General features: G+C 36.8%; 1 pseudogene; it reads left to right on the top strand.

The window, feature by feature from the left end:
* The first annotated feature begins 18,859 nt into the window (after positions 1-18,859).
* Positions 18,860-19,621, top strand: LOC149164643 (protein FORGETTER 1 pseudogene; annotated as a pseudogene).
* Positions 19,622-20,488: the final 867 nt, after the last annotated feature.

Below are 20,488 nucleotides of genomic sequence, written 5' to 3'. Positions count from 1 at the left end.
ACTTCATAAACCAGTGAACAGTCTCTAGTATACAAGCGTGGTATTCAGCATATGGCCAAAAACTTCAACGTATAGCCAAAAAACCAACGTGACCAACTTTATATGCCAAGAACAACGTTAATATAATGCTATGAACAAAGTTACCACAATGCTATGAACAATGTTAATATAATGCTATGAATAGCGTTACCACAATGCAGCAATGCAGTAAAATCTCCAGCATGGTCCAAAGGCAAGGCTCTACCAGAAACCAATTGACTATTATTTCGAATCCTCATGCAGCTACGCAGTAAACTTTCCAGTGGCACGGCCTCAAGGATGAACACTTTCGTAGCAGCGATTCAGAAGGTTTTCAGGTTTGAGGCTGTTAGGTCAGAGGATTCATAATTAATTATGGCAGACAAGCGCAAAGGGGCAGTGGACAGAGAGCAGTAGGCAGAAGGGAGTTACACCTATTTTGGGAGCTGGCTCTGATACCATGTCAGGCTAGGCAGTAACTCCTTAAAGCAAAATTGATTCATATGTTTATTCCTTCAGGTTGGTCTTCATTATATACATGAGGGAGAGATTGTTCACTTCATCTCCCGATGATTTTTCACATTACTTATTTATTTATTTACATTATGTTCACCCAATCCTGATGATTAGGTGTCAACAAGTTTGTGTCCAAGACAAAAATTGGTCATCTGACCCAAAAACTCAAAATGTATGCAAAAAACATCTAAGTAGACTAGTGTTGCTCATGATAATAGGTCACAACCTGTGCTATCATGTGTAAAAGTCTCATCCAACGACTCAGAATACCAATGGTGTGGCGTTGCAGTCGCATAGGCAACTCCTCGATCCGGACATCCAGAATTCCTAGGGTCAAACACTCTATGTGGTCCTATAGTTCAGCTAGTGTCTCGGCTAAATCTAAGTCTCGGAGAACTACTCTCCCAACAGGTATTTGTGCTGGCCCAACTGCCTCTCGTTGGTGCCCCACAAGTCGAACAGGTCCAATGTCTGCATACATAAAAAATGATTTTTTTTAGTCTTGGAAATCATAAAAAAACACAAAAAAATGTAGAAACTTCAAAATCAAAAAACACTTTGGTCAAACAATTTACCTATAGCACCCCACTGTGCTCCCAATCGTACCATCAAGTCTGGATCTCCGTGGAAATCCATCTCTGAATATGGATACACTGTGATGGCCATATCCTGTCGATCAAGCCACTCAAAGAATGCAGGGGTAAATGAGATCAATTACTAACCATCATGCCTAGCCATAAGATCTACCCACATCTACATCTGTGGATCCCTAGGTCTAGATACATGTTGTGGCTGCATAAGTGGAATTCTCTCTAAGGAGAAAGAAATCAGGATTGACCCATAGCCAAAGTTCTTTGTCCTTCCGCTTTTCACCTTGGTCAGTTATTCTTTCAAGGATGAAAGTACTGCCTCACACTAGTTGAACACTTTTGGCTCTAAACACTCTAATGCATACTGCATCTATGATTTGTTTGCTAAATGTAGTGTCGCACTGCCAGCCAATTTGGCAATGGTAAAGAGGATCGTCCTCAATGGTAAATCACTAACATCCCTGATGTTAATCTTTCCGTCCCTGCTAGGTTGTGCACTTGGCTGGAAAAACTGTCGTATGTAATCTCTCATTGATTCACCACCTTTGGCAAATCCAGAAAGTGAGATGGGGGCACCTCACCTCGACAGTCTGGTAAGAAAATATATGTCATCGATGGTAATTGAGACCACTTTGTCTCTAATGTGAAATGACTGATTAGTAGGATCCCATGAACGAACAAGGAACTGCAAAAGCTCCATTTACTGTCTCATACCAGGTAATCGGAAATATTTGAGTAACCCACAATTCCTTGGGGCTTCAACTGTGCCCTGGTTATTTAGGGCAATCATATCCCGTTCTTCGTGCTCTCGTTCTCTCCATGTAATCGTCATTTTGATCCGATGAATACCTAAAAATACAACCATAAGACAAATTAGGATCTATTTCTTGCAAAAAAAAGAGGAATTTTTGGGTAAAAATAGCTGAATGAAATTGGGTTTTGCACTCAGCGCAACCCAGCCTTAGGGATAGTGCGTTGCAATACAGGTAGCCTTCTAGGTAAGTGCACTGCAGCACACCTTTCGATGATGAAAGGGTGTGCTGATCCCAGATTGGAAAATTGAAACCCTAGGGGCCCCAAAAACTCAATTTTTTTTCCTGAAACTAAAAATGAATGATATGAAATGAAAGAGAACAGAGATAGCTCCTACCTAGTCCAGACGGCATGAGGAATGGTCCACTGGATCCTTCGCAATCAACGGGTGAACTTTGAGGTAAAAACTGCTCCAAAGCACCAAAATCAGAGGGTAAATGTGAAATGGTAAAACTTGTTTTTATGTTTATTTCTTGCACATTAATCGAGTAAACATTAGTTTTTATTCATTTTATCCATGAAACGGGTATTTTTAATCTATTTTGATGGTGTTTTGAGCAAGATTGACAACTGACATGCAGAATTTGACGTGCTCAAATGGAAATTGAACATCTTTGACCACAAAGCAAACTTTTATCTATTTTTTGAGCTTTGTTAAAAACGAAAAAGGAGCTCCGTTGGAGTCCTCTTTAAGCTCTTTTCAGACTCTCTAAAAATGAAAAGATTGCCGAGTGCTTGTCCTTTCCAGCTCATTAAAGGATTGGAAACGATATTTCTCTTGTATTATTTTATGCCTTTTTCGGACTTGATAGATTAATCTACGAAAAAGAACTTTTGGAGTTTTTTTTTCATCCATTTTGAAACTCTCTAAACATGAAAAGGACCAAGTCATCTTTGTCATTAAACTCATTAAAAACATCAAATAATGACAAACTTGTCTATCTAGACAAGACTGAGTTTCACCTTCGCTAGACTCGTTAAAGCATCAAATAGCGATGGATTCACCGGAAGGGTGGAATTATACAACAAGCATATGTTATCCTCCTCAAGCTTGATAAAAATAAAGAGGTACTGGTCAGCAATGACTGGGGAAAATTGGAAAAAAGGGAAAACACTTTATGGTAGCAAATCGCTCTTGAACATGACACTTTCACCTCATCACTGTGACTATGTGGGTTGGGTCATTCAGCTTGATGGTTATCACACTGTTGGTTTATCATACCATCCATTACTTTGTTGTGGGTCAATGCTACCAATTCATTTTAGTGTCGCTGACATGTTCAAGAGAAGTCATTCAGTTCAAACTTCATCCTTTGCAATACCATAAACCTACATTTTCATGACCGCCATTCCTGAACCTTTCTATCGTCAGTCGATTTTTCATCTCCAAAATCATTTACCTCGTTTCGTGTCGTTGATGTGGGATACATCAAGGCCTTCTTGCGATGAGTCGCTTCTTGTCGACATCAGCACATCATCCAAGAAGTTGAATTAGAAACACCCCTTCAGTACCTTGAGGCTTGCATACATCAATGACAGGTTTCTCGCTTTTGACGATAGGTTGACATTATTGGCCTTCGACTGAAAGAATTTGTATGGTGTTCAACATCAAATCATTTATTCACACCATGTGAAATGTACTGTAGTGCCTTGAGGGTCATCATCATTATCAGTGATTCCTCTCGCATCTGTCAACGGCTTACATCATTGGCTAGTAATCAGACGATGTCTTCACATGTTTGACTTCAGATCAATTATTCACATGGTTAGACTTGTACTTGAGCGAAAGATTGAACAAGATTGAAGACCCAGGATCTAGTTTCATCCATCTGGGCTGCGATATTCTTTAGAGTACTAAATCAAATGCACAATGGCCTTACATTCATGGTCATCCATTCATGGGTCTATATCTGTAGATGACTATATTTGTACATGTAATGAAAGTTAATAAGCTGAGCATGGGTATGTCTTCCCTTAGCGAGTTCATGAGAAAAAATCAAATTATCATGATATATGTATTGTAATTGATGCAGGTCACCTTCCGCTTCAAAAGCTCCTCTCCACATGATAAAGCATTTCACTCAACATGACTTCATACTTTAGGGGGCAACTGTTACAGATCCATTTGGGCACATCAACCCCAACTTACAAATCAGTACTATTAGGGTCCATCAAACCCTAATTTAGCTGTTACATGCCCTAAATGAAGTCAACCATCAGAATGACTTCTTCCCAAGAGATTCCATTACTGAAATCATCCAAAAATTTCCTCTAAGAAGATCAACGCAGGCAGACCTTCATCAGGGTGCATTGCAGCGCAGTCCAGTACACTGCCTGGGTGCTATGTAGTGCACTTGAGCCCTCTTTGGCCCATGTTGGGTGAATTTGAGTGAAATTTCATTGGGGTTTGGGATTATTCTTATCCATTGGATGCATCTAGAAGCTTCCAAAGTTTATCTACTCCTTTGAGCTCAAATTTGGATGAGGTAGGGAGTTAAGGAACATCAACCCCTTTATCCCTTCCTCCATGGAACTAAATTCTAAGTTTGGGAGGGCATCCCTTATCACCATTTATGGCATAACTTCCTTCATTCACTTATAAAAAGACCACTCATCTAAGTGATCAGGGGCTGGGAATCATTAAATTATAGGGAGATTCCGTTAGTATGAGACTTGAGTTGGTTTCAAGTATTGTAATGATGTCAAAATGTCTTGCTTGCTATGAGGAGAGGATGGGATTGAACTGGAGGAGTGATATTGAATCAAACAAATTGGGTTGTAACTCTTCCTTTTACTAATAAAGTGTTCAAAGATTTTTCCATATGTTTGTATTGTCCATTGGTGCTTTCATATGTGTATTATGAACTTGATTCCATTCTATGTTTAATCAATAGATCATTATCATAGGATTTGATTGGCTTTTGTCTTCTATCTGTGTGCAGGTACTTTTCAAGCGGATTAAGTATGGAAAGGAGCAACAAAATTAGTCAAGGGAGATAAGGAGTAATCGAAAGCTAGAGGTAGGCTTCTTTACTATCTTATTTAATCTGTTGGTTATAGAAAAGGTAGAGAATGCTTTGCACTGTTGTTCTAGACTTAGCTACTAGTCTAGGGGTTTAAGCGTTTATCCGTAAACACTAAAACTTCCCAAAACACCACAGCACAAAGTTTATTGCACAAAGCTGCACATTAACTCACAACTCAATTGGCATCACTGCCACTGCTCAACTGCTCATCACTGAGTGTCACTGCTCGCAAAGGTCACTATACATCATAACTGAACCACTATGCTTCTCAACATCAAGAGATCACAAAACTAGCTACCATTGATTGTCACTGTACTGAACTTCTCATGAATAAATAAGCATCAAAGATCATATGCAGACAACCCATCACTCTGCCACACTGTACCAAACTGTTCATAATGCTGCCAACATGTGGTACTTCTATCAAATAATGGCACAAACCCAGGTGCCTCAGGCCATCCCTATGACCTGCCTTCAAAGCTCTCAGGCTAGGCCCAAGTAGGGCTAACAACATATGTGTAATCGCTACTGCTCAGATAGTCAATGCCTTGGAGCCATTTCCACCCAATGCAGTCATGTAAATCTCGGTCGAATGAGGCTATCGTAAACCAACTGCAATAATGTTACACAACTAATATTATATGAGACCATCACATCTACATATGTTGATGTCACATCAATAGTTAATCAATGCTACCATGTAAATGCATCACATCACCAAGCGTGCTGCAACATGTTTGACAAGACAAGAGTCATGTTTACAGTCTCACTAATATGTCAAGTCATAGTCAATATATTATCTCAATGTTTATTCTAAGTGTCATTTTGTATGTTTCAATTCAACGGATCATGTCAATACTAATGTTGCAACCTTTAGGAGACACTTGTCTAGATGCTGCACTCTTATGAGATTTTTATACAGGTTACATAAGATCAATGTACTAGGTCTAAGTCTCCAACTCAAGTCATGGTCAATGTGTATAGTTAATGTATTTAATCAAGTTAAGTAGGCATATCAGGTCTATTCTACTGCTACATAAGGTTAATATATCATTTGTCAAGTTATGTTATCAATGTCAAAGTGAAATCACCAAAGCAATGGCACTGCTGTTATAAACCACTGGTGAATGTTGTAGGTGTCATTCTCAAGTCACTTAAACTTCAGGTTTGGAATGACTTAATGATACACTGTTGATCTCAAATAAACACTGCAGATTCAAATCTTCACACCATAGACCATAAGTGTATTGGTGCATAGGGGTCAGTTCCAAATAAGAATAGATATCCGTATATAAAGTATATCTGTATGTTCAAAATTTTTCACTTCAAGGAGAACGCTACTATAGGATGATCATAGTGTCATAAAAAACAAAATTCTTGTTGTTGTACTAGCAGTTTAGTGCCCTTATTAGATCTGCACCTTGAATTTGTCTATGTAATTGATATCATTAATTTTTTTTTTTTTGACAGGACTCATGTAGCTGTATAAAGAATATCATAGCTACTGTCTTTAATCGAAGTCACTTCATCCCTGAACCAAGCCTCAAAATTTGGATGTAAGAGAAAATTTACAATGCTTCTATAGAACCATTGGGCAGAATAATTTAAGTGGATCAAAAATGAAGTAAGGATACAAGAACTCATGAATTCCGGACCAAGGTTTGACACAGATATATAGATTGATTTTTAGTGCCCTAAATTTATGTTTCTTCCTACGTTGAGTTCCCAAAAAATTCTTAAGAATCAGACCCAATCAAAACAAAGGAAAAGAGCACGTAGAACTTCACTGTCCTTTGAAACAAACACAAAACTTAAAGGAAAGATACCTGAACCCAAACCGAATTTCTGAATAGGAACACCGAGCCCTAATCCAATTCTCTCTTTTGCAGTATCTTCCTCAAGAGTGCGAAATATGCTTCTTCGGATATGCTAAAAATTATAGAGGTTATCGTGATAATATGTGTGAATATAATGTGCTAAGGAGGATGTATAAGGTTCTTTTTATAGAATGTGAGAGGGCTTCATATTTGACCATTGGACGAGACATTAGACACCTTTTCAGGGGCATAATTAGGTATGTCTTTTTGGGATGTTATAAACACTTTTTATTATTAATAAATTTAATTTAATTTAATAATCATTAATAACTTGTTTATTAAACTCTATGTAATTGTACACTAACCCTCTTTGGTGTGTTTTTTAGGTGACACATGAGTCTATTAAGTCAATGATTGATTTATCATCTTTTGTTTTTGAAGTTATGTAACATAGACAGGGTGAGATTACAGTGATAAACAATGTCATATGTTGAGAACTATTTGAGAAGGTGTCATGTCACTACCCCTTGGGGTTTTAGCCCTGAAACTGAGGCCACTAACTTAAATTGTGAAAATATCTCAAACCAGGAGGCATCTCGGGGCGTACCACATATCAACAAAAACACATTTTCGAGGAGAATCTAATGACATAGATATCCGACCCAAAATCAATGATTTGACCTACCAAAAACCGTCGACAAAGTTAGGGTACATCCTTAGTCCAGGGAACACAAACCCTACGACTTGGGGGTTTTAACCATCCAACGATATAGCTTCCATCTTGATGTAATCCGAAAATTAATAAGAAGCGTTCATTAACGATTTGAGATCAATGACTGGTGTTTTTGGTCAAAGTCAAACCCAGTCAACTCCATGGGTTGACATCAATGACAACACCATCCAACAGCTTCTGTATGCCTTTGAGGTCTTGTTGTATCCTACGAGATACCCCTTTTCTGCAGTTTGATCCAGTTTGCTATGCTTCTCATCTGGAATGTGGCAATAGGCCATGCTTCCGAATATCCTGAGATGACTGAATTTCGGCTTCTTCCCTGTGAATACTCCTTCGGGCATTCTCTTCCCCAATGCCTTATGAGGAGTTCTATTCTAAATATATATTTTCGTGTTGCAAGCTTCTGCCCATAGATACTTAGGTAGATCCTAATCATACAACATGGCCTTGGCTACCCCAACAATAGTTTGGTTCTTTCATTCTGCCACTCCATTCTACTCCGAGTTATATGGAGCTGACCACTCTCTTTTGATACCCTCTTTTGCGCAGAAATATGTGAAATCCTTGTCTTCATATTCTCTATCGTTATTTGAACGCAATACCTTTATCTTTTCCCCTGTCATATTTTCAACAAGAGCCTTGAACTCTCAGAAACGATCAAAGACCTCATCCTTGGTATTTAAGAAATAGATCAATGTTTTTTCTGGAGTGATCATCGATAAAACTGACGAAGTATTTGCCACCACTAAGAGCCCTTGTGGACATAGGACCACAGATATCTGAATGTATTAATCCTAATACATCCCTTTCTCTATTGTTACTTCTAGGAAAAGCTGCTTTAGCGTACTTTCCTAGCACACATCCTCTACATAAGTTATCATGTTCATTGCTTAGGACTGGTACCCCTATAACAGTCTCTCTGAGCATCCTCAGTGCTTCATGGTGTAAGTGCCCCATTCGCCTGTGCCATAATTCATTTCGCTCCTTCTCACCATTATAATTGTTGCTTATCAGTGCCATTGACGATTCGAGCTTCAACCTGTACAACTTGTTGCTTCGAATCCCAATTTTCTTTTTCCTCTTCCAGCCTAGATGCTTAACATATACTTTATTTCCGATGAAGTATACATCATATCCCTTGTCCTGTAACTGGGACCCTAAAATTAGATTCATCCCTAATCCTGGCACATGCAGAACATTGGTGGCTTGGATGTTGGTCCCTACTTTCGTCTGAAAAGCTATGGCGCCTCTCCTTATTGGAGTACACTTTTTTCTGTTTCCCATAGTTATTTGGAAGTCCATCTATTTTTCTTGATAGCTCAAGAAATGTTCTCGTACTCCAATCATGTAAGCTGAAGTCCTGCTATCAATGTACCAAACATTCACTGATGCTACATTAGCTAAGCACGCATATTATTCATCTAATCTGGTAGAAAAATATTGGATATTTTGAGTATCCATATTGTGCCAATTTCTGATGCTACCCTATCCTAGAAACTGTTGTAGGAAAAACTGTGTCTTCCTAGCTGAGTCTTTTGATGCGCTATTCCTTCTACCATTGATAAATTTTGACTGAATTAGCTAAGCACACATATTCTTCATCTAATCTGGTAGACAAATCTTGGATATTTTCAGTATCCATATTGTGCCAATTTCTGACGCTACCCTATCCTAGCAACTGTTGTAGGAAAAAATGTCTTTGTAGCTGAGTCTTCCGATGCACTGTTCCTTCTACTATTGATAAATTTCGACTGAAAAGACTTACCTCTCTGTCTCACTCAGAGAGAGTTTTCCCATGAAATCCAATTTCTTTGGTTTGAACTGCTCAATCCTCTGGGAGATTCGAATTTTTTCCCTTGCAGGGATTTCGAATTCCCTTCCTTTCTTAGTGTTGGATCTTCTGACTTTATTCTTATGCTTCCCTGTAGCTTTGATACCAAGTGAAAATTTCTAAAATGGAAATCCTACTGCAGTGATTAATATAACTTATTCTACTTATTACTTTTGAGATAAGTTATCTACTGTATTATTATAGCAAATATTGAAATATATTCTAATGCAACCTTCACAATTAAAGCATTGCAGAAATAAAATGTAAGAAAAAAATGCCGACACATATACAAACACCATAACACAGTTATTTTTGGACAATTGTCCCTAGAAAAACCCAATGTGGGAAAACCGGTGCAACAGATGAGGGTTTTATTATTATTCAAAAAAAATCAACATGTACATAATTTCACCCAGTAGTATAGAACTGAGAAATATTTACAGACGTCGCTGAACAAGTGCTTGATCCGAGAGAGAGGTTCCTTGAACCTCTGCGTCTCCCTGGCTTGCCCAACGTCAATTTCTCTGGCCTTTGGACTAGCCTACATAATGCTTGCATCACTCAGGCCAGTGTTGCCTCTCCTGCATCAATCTGCTCAACGTTGTCCCTTTTGCTACTCTGTGTCTTCATCCATGTATCCCAGAATGATGCTGAACCCTCTTTGTTTCTCCTCCACCTTCAACTCTCCCTTTGAATCGATTTTCTCTTGGCGAACTTCAACGAGTGAGATAATCGATTTCCCATGGGCAGCTGAGTATCTGCCTGGTGTCTTTTCCAAATGACCATCAAGTCCCTTCTTATATTTTCTTGTTGAGAAATCAACGACCTAGATTAAAACATAATCAAAGGATCAGTTCGTTTTGACTTGATCCATGGTTTTTTCTAGAAGTTTCACCCCTGATTAGATTAATACCCATTAATATTTTCATTTTCTTAAGTTTAGACTTAGGAACCCCATTAAAATATTTATTATTTTAATAAAATCACTTTTGGGTGGAATTTCCCAAAACGATTTCTAGGTTCTTTGGAATACTTGTGCCCAAGCCTCCCTACAAAATTTGAGGCTTAGAGCACATCTGATGCTACCCCAAATCAATAATCATCACAATCGTCTCACAATTGTCTCCAACATTTGATCAAACAATCATGTAAATAGCTTTTGAAACCACACTGCTTTACAAATCACCAAACTAGCTGCAATATACTTGGCCTCTACAGTCCTGAGTGTGACAACTGTTTGCTTCATGCCCAAGTAGAATCCAAATTGATTCATCATCCCGATGTGCTCTTATGTCTTCAACACTCTGCCTAATCTGAATATGTTTATCACTATAGTTGCTTCTTTCACTGGAACCATCACCACCGCTACTTTTCAGTCATCGTGACTGGCTGCTCCTTCTGACACTAAAACATATCCTATTGTGCAATCCTGGCTACTCCCTCTGAAAAATTGAGTAAGTTTCTCCTCATGGTCCTCTCCCTCCTTTTGGGAGAATCCTCATATACTTCATCTTGTAGATCCACTTGGAAGTCACCACTGAATTCTCTTTGACACAATTTCCTCCATCATGGCATCCTTCAGACTTGCTAGCTTCCCTACTCCCTTTGAACTAGGAGCTTTTCCTATCGTCATGGATGATGTTATAATTTCTCCCTGTGAAACACAAATCACTGATCCTGGGAGAATCCTCTTGCCATAATCTTTTCTTTGTTCTTCCAATACTTCCATCTACTTCTAGTGCCTTGGCAACCTTCATGATGTACATGTAACATGTTGAGAAATCTAGGGCATCAACATTAGGTTATTTCTCTATAATGATAACTGTTTGTGAATGTTTTTTGCTTTTTTAGATGAGGATATTCTCTTTCATTATATTATTATAGTGTTCTTATTTACCAAACAACTATTAAAACATAAACAATAAAGAGACAAGAGACACAAAATGTAGGCGATTATCCAGGGCCAAAACCTCTCCAACTTAAGAGGAAAACCCAAACGATTTCTTCTTCTTATAGAGACTTCAACTGAAAAATACCAAGGCTAAGACCCTTGACCTATTTTCCACTCCAAGACCAAGATACAAAGCTTCCTCCTCTCCCTTGAGTCAACGATGGTCAAACTCCTTGCTTCTTCCTCCTCGTCTCGATATCCTTCAGAATTTTGGTCCTTTGAGACTGGACTGCAACTTTTTTCCTTAATTCAAAAACCCCAGTTGAGGTATGAGAGAGAGAGAAACACCTTGATTTCCTTCGCTCTAGATGAAGATCATATCTCCTTCAACTCGGCTTGAGAATCACTTTGCTTTTCTCCCAAAATTGTCCTCTCACTATGACTATAGTACTTCGGCCTTTTCTGCAATAGACAATTTTGAAATATCGTACGTGTGGAAGGGATTAGCATTAAAATAGTTCTAAAATTGGCTCGGTTATCTTCTCTTCTCCTTCTCTTGATGGTTAGACTTCTCTCTTGAAGATTCCCACACTTCTTCCTCGCTTCAGACTTTGACCGAATTCGTTGTGCTCAAATGGAGGCCTAGCTGCCTATTTATAGTGGTTGCTCATGAAATAGATCAAATTCTCCTTGCCCATAGGCTGACATGCCATTTAGTGTAGGTTCATTACTCCATCTTGAGGTTGACTTGCTGGAGGATCTTGAGCTTGGTCTTGGAGGATCTTTTTTACTCTTTCAATGACTCATATACATCTATAACATGCCCAAGAAGGGTCTTCCATACATGACATTAACTCAATAGACTTTTATGACTTGATGATAAAAACTAAAGGGTCTCAATGGGAACCTTAACTAAAATAAAATTTCTTGATCATGAAACCCATGATTCAAGCATTACATAAATAATTTTATTTTCTTCTTTACATCAATTACATAAAAACATAATTACACATGGCATTAGGAAGACCGAACCTAGTTACAATTTTCAACACTGCCTCTTAACTTGGGAGGTATTCATAATCCATACAAGGTACTTGGACATTCTCAATTTGAAGAATTTTCATAAGAAGATTCAGATTGGTAACTCATATGTATAACATCATATCAACCAACATTGTCACATAGCAAGGCCTTGACTAACAACTCTATCTCTCCACAAGATTTGAGCTCAATGTTGGCGAGACCAATGCTGTATAGACACCCTCATCATTGTCTCTATTGGAACATATCCCACCTGGGTTCTCTCAGAGTATGCTCCACCATGACTATTCTATATTCTCATTCCTCAAAGAATATCGGTCCTCTACGACTACTTTTATCTTGGATGCCCTAACTCATCTTCAAAGACCATTCGATGCCAAATGTTTACTTAATCCTCCATTTTTTCTTCCCAAGTGAAGACGAGAATGATGTGTCTTTCTCTCCCTCTCAATTTTAGGGAGGACAAACCTATTCCAATGAAGGAATGTACTTATTCCTACAAAAGGAATGTACTTAAGCTCCCTCTTGGCTTAGGAATTTACTTCCAAGTTTCTACCAATTTAGAAACTTGCTTTCGAGGCTCCCTCTTAGCTAGGGACCTACAACAACTCCTTAGATGGGATGATGGGACAACCAACTAATTGAAGAGCTCCTCCTCACGATGTCATGAAATTCTTTTCTTTATTTAGTAGTATTCATGTTTTGGGACTTATTTGTAGGGCACAGACCATCCATCACTTTCATCCATGAGTTAGTCATGTTATTATTCCTTTCATCAGAAAGTGATCCATCAGTTCATATTTGGCCTTCCTTTATGCCATGTTGCATTCTTCATGCCATGTTTCCTTAAGGATCTTTCATCCTACTAAATGGACATTATGGGTGGAAGATATCCATAGATATTCCCTTGGCAACCCTACATAAGCTCATCCCTATATCATTCAAAAATAAAGGAATGAACATTAAATCAAAATGACCTCTGTGATGGTCTTTCATCATGACATCTTCTAGTTCACATCAACATCCTGCATACACATTGACACATCTCCCAAATATATATACTGTCAAGGGTCTCTTTTCTTTTCCAAACTTCATTAGAGTCTTCATATCTTTCATGGAGATATCCTAGTCAAATCTCACAGTCCTTGGATGTTGATTGTCTTTTTCCATAGTTGCATATTTCATGATCTCTTCCTTTCTTTATTCACACATTTCCTTCTAGGAACTTCTAGTCATAGTTCCTCCAATTTTTTAACCACGACATATTCCATATGAAGACATACTATGTTGATTTCATCTGGACAATGTGACCCATTCCTTCCTGTATCCTTTCAAAGGAGGAGATCCTTTCTTTTGATCATGCTCTCGAGATAGAGCATTTATCCATGATAGCTGCAACCATATGACATGACTTTACAATATCGAACACAATCATACATACCACATTTTCCTTTAGGTGATCTTAGACTTCCTTTCAACGACTTCCTTGATTGAAATAACTTCATTCTTTGATCTACTTCACCTCTTTTTTCATCATACCATCATCCCATGAATTCCCGCAAGATGGAATTCTTGATGAAACCCTTGCTTCCTTTTGATTGGTGAAGCTTCCGATGAAGATTCCAATAGAGGATCTCGAGCATCCTTATTTATCAAATGTTTCCCTTTGTTTGATGTATGATGAGCCTTGTGTTAGATGACCTTTTCTTCTTTTTCCCATAAGTGCCACTTATGCTTCTAATGAGGTTACCAAGAGCTATATCCCTCCATAGATTTCTATTTCAACCATCTTTCATGATTCTCTATGATGATGTTACGAGCTCTTGATTTTAATGCTTCTATGATTCCATGATGCATCCTATCATTTTCCTTAGTGAATCATGATAAACATTATCTTACAACAAAAAAACTTGAAAGAAGTAGGTGAGGAAGACTATCTCAATCATAATAGAAATCTCTTACTTCCTCTTTTTTGGACTTCTTCTTTTCAACTTCCTCCACTTCTTCGGTGATATGGGCTTCTTCTCTACCTCTTTTTTTATTGTCCTTCTTGAGCTTAGGACAATCTCTCATTAGGGTAATTTTGAGATCTAAAACGGGCCTCCTAAGAAAAATGTACAACCAAAATAAACTTTATAAGAACCAATAGGATTCAACATGATGATGTCAATGTTATTAACATAAATTATGTAAAAATAAATAAAAATAGATAATAAATAATAATCATAATAATATAAATATAATAATAAATAAAGGTAAATTAACTAATGGTTAGTTAGTTAATAATGAAAAGGTATGCCTTAGAGACATGAATATTTGTGAAATGATACTTATAAGGCTATATATACATGACCCTCATTCTGATTTGACTCATCCTACATCAATTCTTTATATAATATGCAATTTACATTTACTGTCCTACAATGGATGTATTTGTCTACAAAGTATTTTAATATTTACGTTGTGTATACAACTTTTGGTCGTCACATTGGTATCAGAGCTACATCTGATCTCGCCTTTGGCCATCAACCTATCGTCATCAACCTATTGTCAACCTTGTTGTCGTCTTCGCTACACCAATCTTGGAGATTATCCATTCCACCGATTTCGTCATTCAAGGATTTGGCCATTAAACAAAAACAAAAAGAGGAGGAAAAAAATACGATAGTCAAAGAAAAACATAAATTAAAATAAGTACATATAAATATTAAAAAAAAACGATTTAATAAATAAATAAATAAATATAGTCCAATGTAAATTTTGAAGGAGAACATTCATATATATAAAAAGTTTCTACATTATTGATAAAAAGTGCACGATAAAGTTAAGAGGGAATCTTCCAAACATATTTAAAACTATACGTAAGAGAAGGAAAAGTAAATAATATTATCTTGATTCTTCATTAAGTGGTTGACAAGCTGGTGGTTTTAGAAACCCATAGTAATTGCCGATGGTATTTTAAAAGTAAAAAAAAACAAAAGGAATACAAAATTTCTTTATGTGAATGGTAAGTTTTACTTTTACGTGGAAAATGTTAACGGAGGTTTTAGAAACCAACCCATGGTAATTGCCCATGGTATTTTAAAAGTAAAGAAAAACAAAAGGAATACAAAATCTCTTTATGTGAATGGTAAGTTTTACTTTTTATGTGGAAAACTTTAATGAAGGTTTTAGAAACCAACCCATGGTAATTGCCCATGGTATTTAAAAAGTAAAAAAAAAACAAAGGGAATGCAAAATTTCTTTAGATGAATGGTAAGTTTTACTTTTTACGTGGAGAGCATTAATCGAGTCAAAAGTACATAAGTGAACATATATTATATAATATACACCAAAGGTGAATAGCCACGTTTCACTAGGGTTGTAACTTTTCAAAAAGGAAAAAAAAATATTATAAATAGAAGATATATAAAGAGAAGTATTATATTATAAATGGGTATTTAAAGAAAAATTCAAGTCATAATTATAAAAGATGTATTATTATAAAAGGTTACTTAAGGAGAAAATATCAATTAAGAGTTTACGTTAGAGTGAAGTTGAATTAAAGTTTAAAGAGTTATATGAAATTTAAAAAATAAATACAAAGGACAATAAGATATTTAAAAGAAGTCAATTGAAACAATATTTAAATATTGCTTTTAAAGTACAAAAGGAAAAAAAAGCGTAAGTAGAATTATATAAAAAGAATACAAAGGAGTTTTGAAATATTAAGGATAATAGGAAATTGGATTAAAAGAGTTTTGAAGAATTATAAAAAAATATATATTAAAAAGACACTTTTAAAGGAGGCTTGAAGTACAAAGTCCAAAGGAACTTTAAATATAATACTTTAAGTCATCTCAACAAAACAAATGGGATCAATCATTGAAAAAAAAATGATGGAGCTCAATTCTAAAATGACGAAGGAAGAAAGGTTTTCCTATAATGGTCTTTCAGTTACAGATCACAGAGTAATTACATTAAAAGGAAGTATCAAAGGAAGAGAAATTAATGTCGCCATTAGCCCAAGCAATGATAAAAATTATATCAACATCAACTTGGCAAATCAACTATTAATTCCAGAGCCAAGCATTGGTGTAAAGGAAAACATTTTTGACCAAAACGAGTATAAAATTAGTGATCTACAAGTGACAATAGGTCATTATGACTACATATTTCAATTTCATGTTAAACACTGACATCATACTCGATCAACTCTGGTTTAAGGATTTGGGCACATTCATGTTAAACATAAAGAAACAAGTTTTGACGTTTCCTTATAAAGGGAAGATGGTCATGTTTCAAGACATAACAAGTAAATAAAAATCAATAAATTCTTCATTAGAATACCTTAAGGATATCTCAGATTTGATGTTTCAAGATAACGGGAAAATTATATCAAAGAAGCAAAAAGAGTTTGAAGAAGTCATTTGAAGCAAGGACAAAGAAATTTCATGCCTCAGAGATCACCAAGAAAGGCTACTTGAACAAGTCAAGAAAGTTAAAACATCAAAGAAAGAACTCAAGGAGCGTTTATTAGAACAAGAAGAAGAAAATTTACATTTAAAGAACCTTAACCATACATTAGTAGAACAAATCAAGTATTTAAAAGACGAGATGTGTGAAGGCCAAAATAAAGTTGACTCAGAGAATGAGGAATGCTTAGGTGTCAAAAATCATAATCAAAATATGCTCAAACAAATTAAAAAACTTAAGGATGAAAAGAAGTCATTGGCGAATAGGTTAAAATAACTTGTCGCAAAGGAAGCATCAAAATCATTAGATGTAGTAGTCCAAACTAAAGAAACAGAGATCAAGACAACTAATCTCGCAGTTCAGGCAAATCCAAACCCTATTGAAGTAAAAATGTACTCAGAGGTTGTCGTTCAAACAGAGGACACCCCAAATAAGGATTCAGTAGTTAAGTCAACAACAACAATGCCTGATGGAAATCAGGAAACTGTCATAAAAACATTAAAGGAAGTTCAAACAAGACAAACTCCTTATCTACATCTGAATCACAAGAGTAGACACCTTAATCAATCTACAAATATGTATCACTCAGAATATAAACAACAAACTTATGTTACAAATAATATTGAAGTGAGCTCAATTCAGTCTACTGATAACAATTTGTTACAAAATTCTAGTGATCAGGAGATTCCATAAAAGGTTAATCTAGGATGGTTCGATCCATTCTTAGTAAGACAATTTTATATATCACTCCAAGGATCATATCTACTTGTGTCGACAAATATGATTGTTCCGAGACGAGAAGACATTCGTAGCAAAAAAAAGATATCAAGTAGAAGACATTCGTAGTAGAAAAGAGATCAAGCCCTTTCATCAACAAGCTTTGAGGACAAAGCTTTTTGAAGGAGAAGGCAATGTTATGAACATAAATTATGTAAAAATAAATAAAAATAGATAATAAATAATAATCATAATAATATAAATATTGTTAGACTCCGTCTCATGTTAGAGATTGATTCTTCTTCAAAAACCTGTTTTGAAGAAGACATCACTAAATGTATTTTTTAGATTATGTAATTTATTCTCCAGCTCTTCAAAAGGCAACAACAACTTCAAGCTCCTATCCCTGCACAAGCACAATTCAAAGCATCATCAGCAATCAAAGTCTGGCAATTTAATAATCAAATCAACAATGCCTTCCGCTCCTTCATCCATTACTCGTACACGACAAGCTTTGAATCTTTCCAAGATGACGAATCTAAAGTAAATCAAAATCCAGTTTTTCATGTAGCAGAGGCTGCCTTGAATGAGCAACCAAAAATCTCCAAGTGTGTTGGATGAAGTTAGAGAGGGGTCGCGTGGGAAAGAGAATTCTTCTGGAAAATTGATGCTGGAAAATTGATGTTGCCTGTTGGGTCAGTTGGGCAGATATCCTCACCACCTCGTCTTCTAGTTGCTGCTCGTCTTGCTTCAGCTGGTGATGGAGAGAAGTAATAGGCTTTGACAAAGCAAAGTGCTCAGAACTCCAAGCAGAAAAATTACTGCCAACATCTTCTCCGATTGTTCATTTGGCGGCAAGTCAGCACCATCTTGGTATTCTCTAAGGCTCATGTTTGTTTGACTGTGATATTTTCTAAAGCTCGCAGTCTATTACAGTGATCTGAATACATTTCTCTGTGGGTTACATATCACTTTGTCTAAATAATTCAGTGGTTAGATTCATAATTTGTGGCTCGTATATATTCTCAAAGGCTCGCTCTTTGTTACACTCTATGTGGCCCATATGTATTCCCTTGCACTATTTATGTGGATCGTATTGCCGAAAGAAATGGATCGCACCATAATTTTGACGCATTTTTTGTGGCTTGTGTAACTTGGATTGCACATTACCATGATTCTGAGGCAATATGTTATGTATCTCACTTGCTCCATCTCCGTGGAAGCGATTTGAATTGATGATCACATTTATATCTAGCTCATTACAGTGGCTTGTTACAATTGGGCACTGCATTCATGGTTATTACTGTGATCACACGCTTAAAGTCTATAAATTTGTGGTTCTCGCTCGCATCACTCTCTGGTTCGTTGGCATACATTGTGGTATATAACATTGAATAAACAAGCGGAGAAGATGATAGATTGTTTTTTTACTAATTTAGGTGGAGAACGTCGGTTTGCTTCACTTGTTGCTAAGAGATTAGAATCTCTGGGAGCATTAACACAAGGTGACCGTAGGGCTGGGCCATCATTGAGTGCATATAACTATGATAGTGTTTATGGAAAGAGGGCTCTTCATATGATGTATAAAGCTATCATTGAGCAGAGTGATCAACCTGTTTTACCTCCGAATTGCTTTGTTGGAGAGCGTGAGAAAATTCAAGACTTTCATAGTTTGGCAAAGGCAGCATTGATATCAGTTGGAATCATTAGGGATGCAATACCTGAAGGAACTGGTAAGGATACATGGAAATTGTCAGGTCGGATACTTGAAGGAACTGGTAAAGATGATGTTGGTCGTTTCTTGAATCGCATTTTGGGATTGGCACCTGATATCCAAAAACGGATTTTTGAGTATTTTATTTTGGTGTAAGATGCTCGCAAAGCAGGTGATTTTGATTTGGGAATTGTTGATATCAAGGCAAACCTTATAGAGCTTCAAGGATCTCCTCAGACAGTACATGCGAATCCCATGTCTGGGGCTTCAACTACTCTGTTCACATTAATGATTGATCGTGGAATGACATTTGAGGCTGCGTCTGGGTTGTTAGATCAGAATGCTAAGATTGCTAGCTATCGAGTAATTGATGATCGCATTTCAAAAAACAAAACTACAAGGCTTAGAGCGTGGCGAAATGGTGAGATGGTGTTTGAAGGGCATATAGCTGGGCATTGACCTGTAGTGATTTTCTCCTATCAAAATGCGCTTCAAGGATCAACTTTATTGAAAAAATTGGTTACATTCAACGGGAAGAGCGAACAGTCATAGACTAAACGCCTATATTTAAACAAAGATATCCATCATAGCAAGAAAACAGGAACCGATCTCCTATTTCAAGACCTCAGTTAGTGATTTAAAGGTAGCTGCGCTCCAGCAGTTATTCCATGTGTCGGCCATCGGAGGATTTTTAGGGAGATGCTGTTTTATTTTAGAATAGATGAACGCTCCTTTCTAATTTTTTGTAATTGCAGTTCAAACAGCGCCCTTATTGTTGGGTCGCTTTGTTGTTGTTGTTTTTTTTAGAATAGTTTATTTAATGTATAAAAATAATGATTTGAAAAAGGTGAGGGGGAGTCAGTGAGAGGAGAGAGGGGAGAGTTCTAAGTGCTGAGAGCTGGTGGAGAACAGAGCTTACCATGTACAGTTTTTGGCAGAGAATTTAATGAAATTACACAGCTCTGACTTCTGAGATCCCTGTGGTATGATAATTTAGCATAAGTTTTCCCTTGTTTCAAATGTAATCTGTTATGTTTCATTTCACTACATGATCATTTCTAACTGAACAAATGAATTGTTTAGGTAAGAATTCATGCCTGCCATGCTCTGCCTATAAGTTTGTTCATGTTTAATGTTTTCCTCTGTTTGACAAGGATTCATCTCCTATGCCCTTGTCAGCTCCTCACCAGTCTTGCCATCCCATTTAAAATCTAGATTTGATGCTAAATTTCTTGCCTACCTTGCCTTAGTCGATAACCTGTGTTGTTCATTATATTTCTCTGTTTCAAGCTGTGATTTTGCCCATGCAGTCCAGAAAAACCCTGT

Source organism: Pinus tabuliformis, chromosome 5_1, assembly GCF_031772625.1.
Source record: "Pinus tabuliformis cultivar Carrire ecotype Pingquan chromosome 5_1, CPIR1, whole genome shotgun sequence".
Lineage (NCBI taxonomy): Eukaryota > Viridiplantae > Streptophyta > Pinopsida > Pinales > Pinaceae > Pinus > Pinus tabuliformis.
Note: the sequence above shows the minus strand (reverse complement) of the source record. Positions and strands in the feature narration are given on the sequence as shown.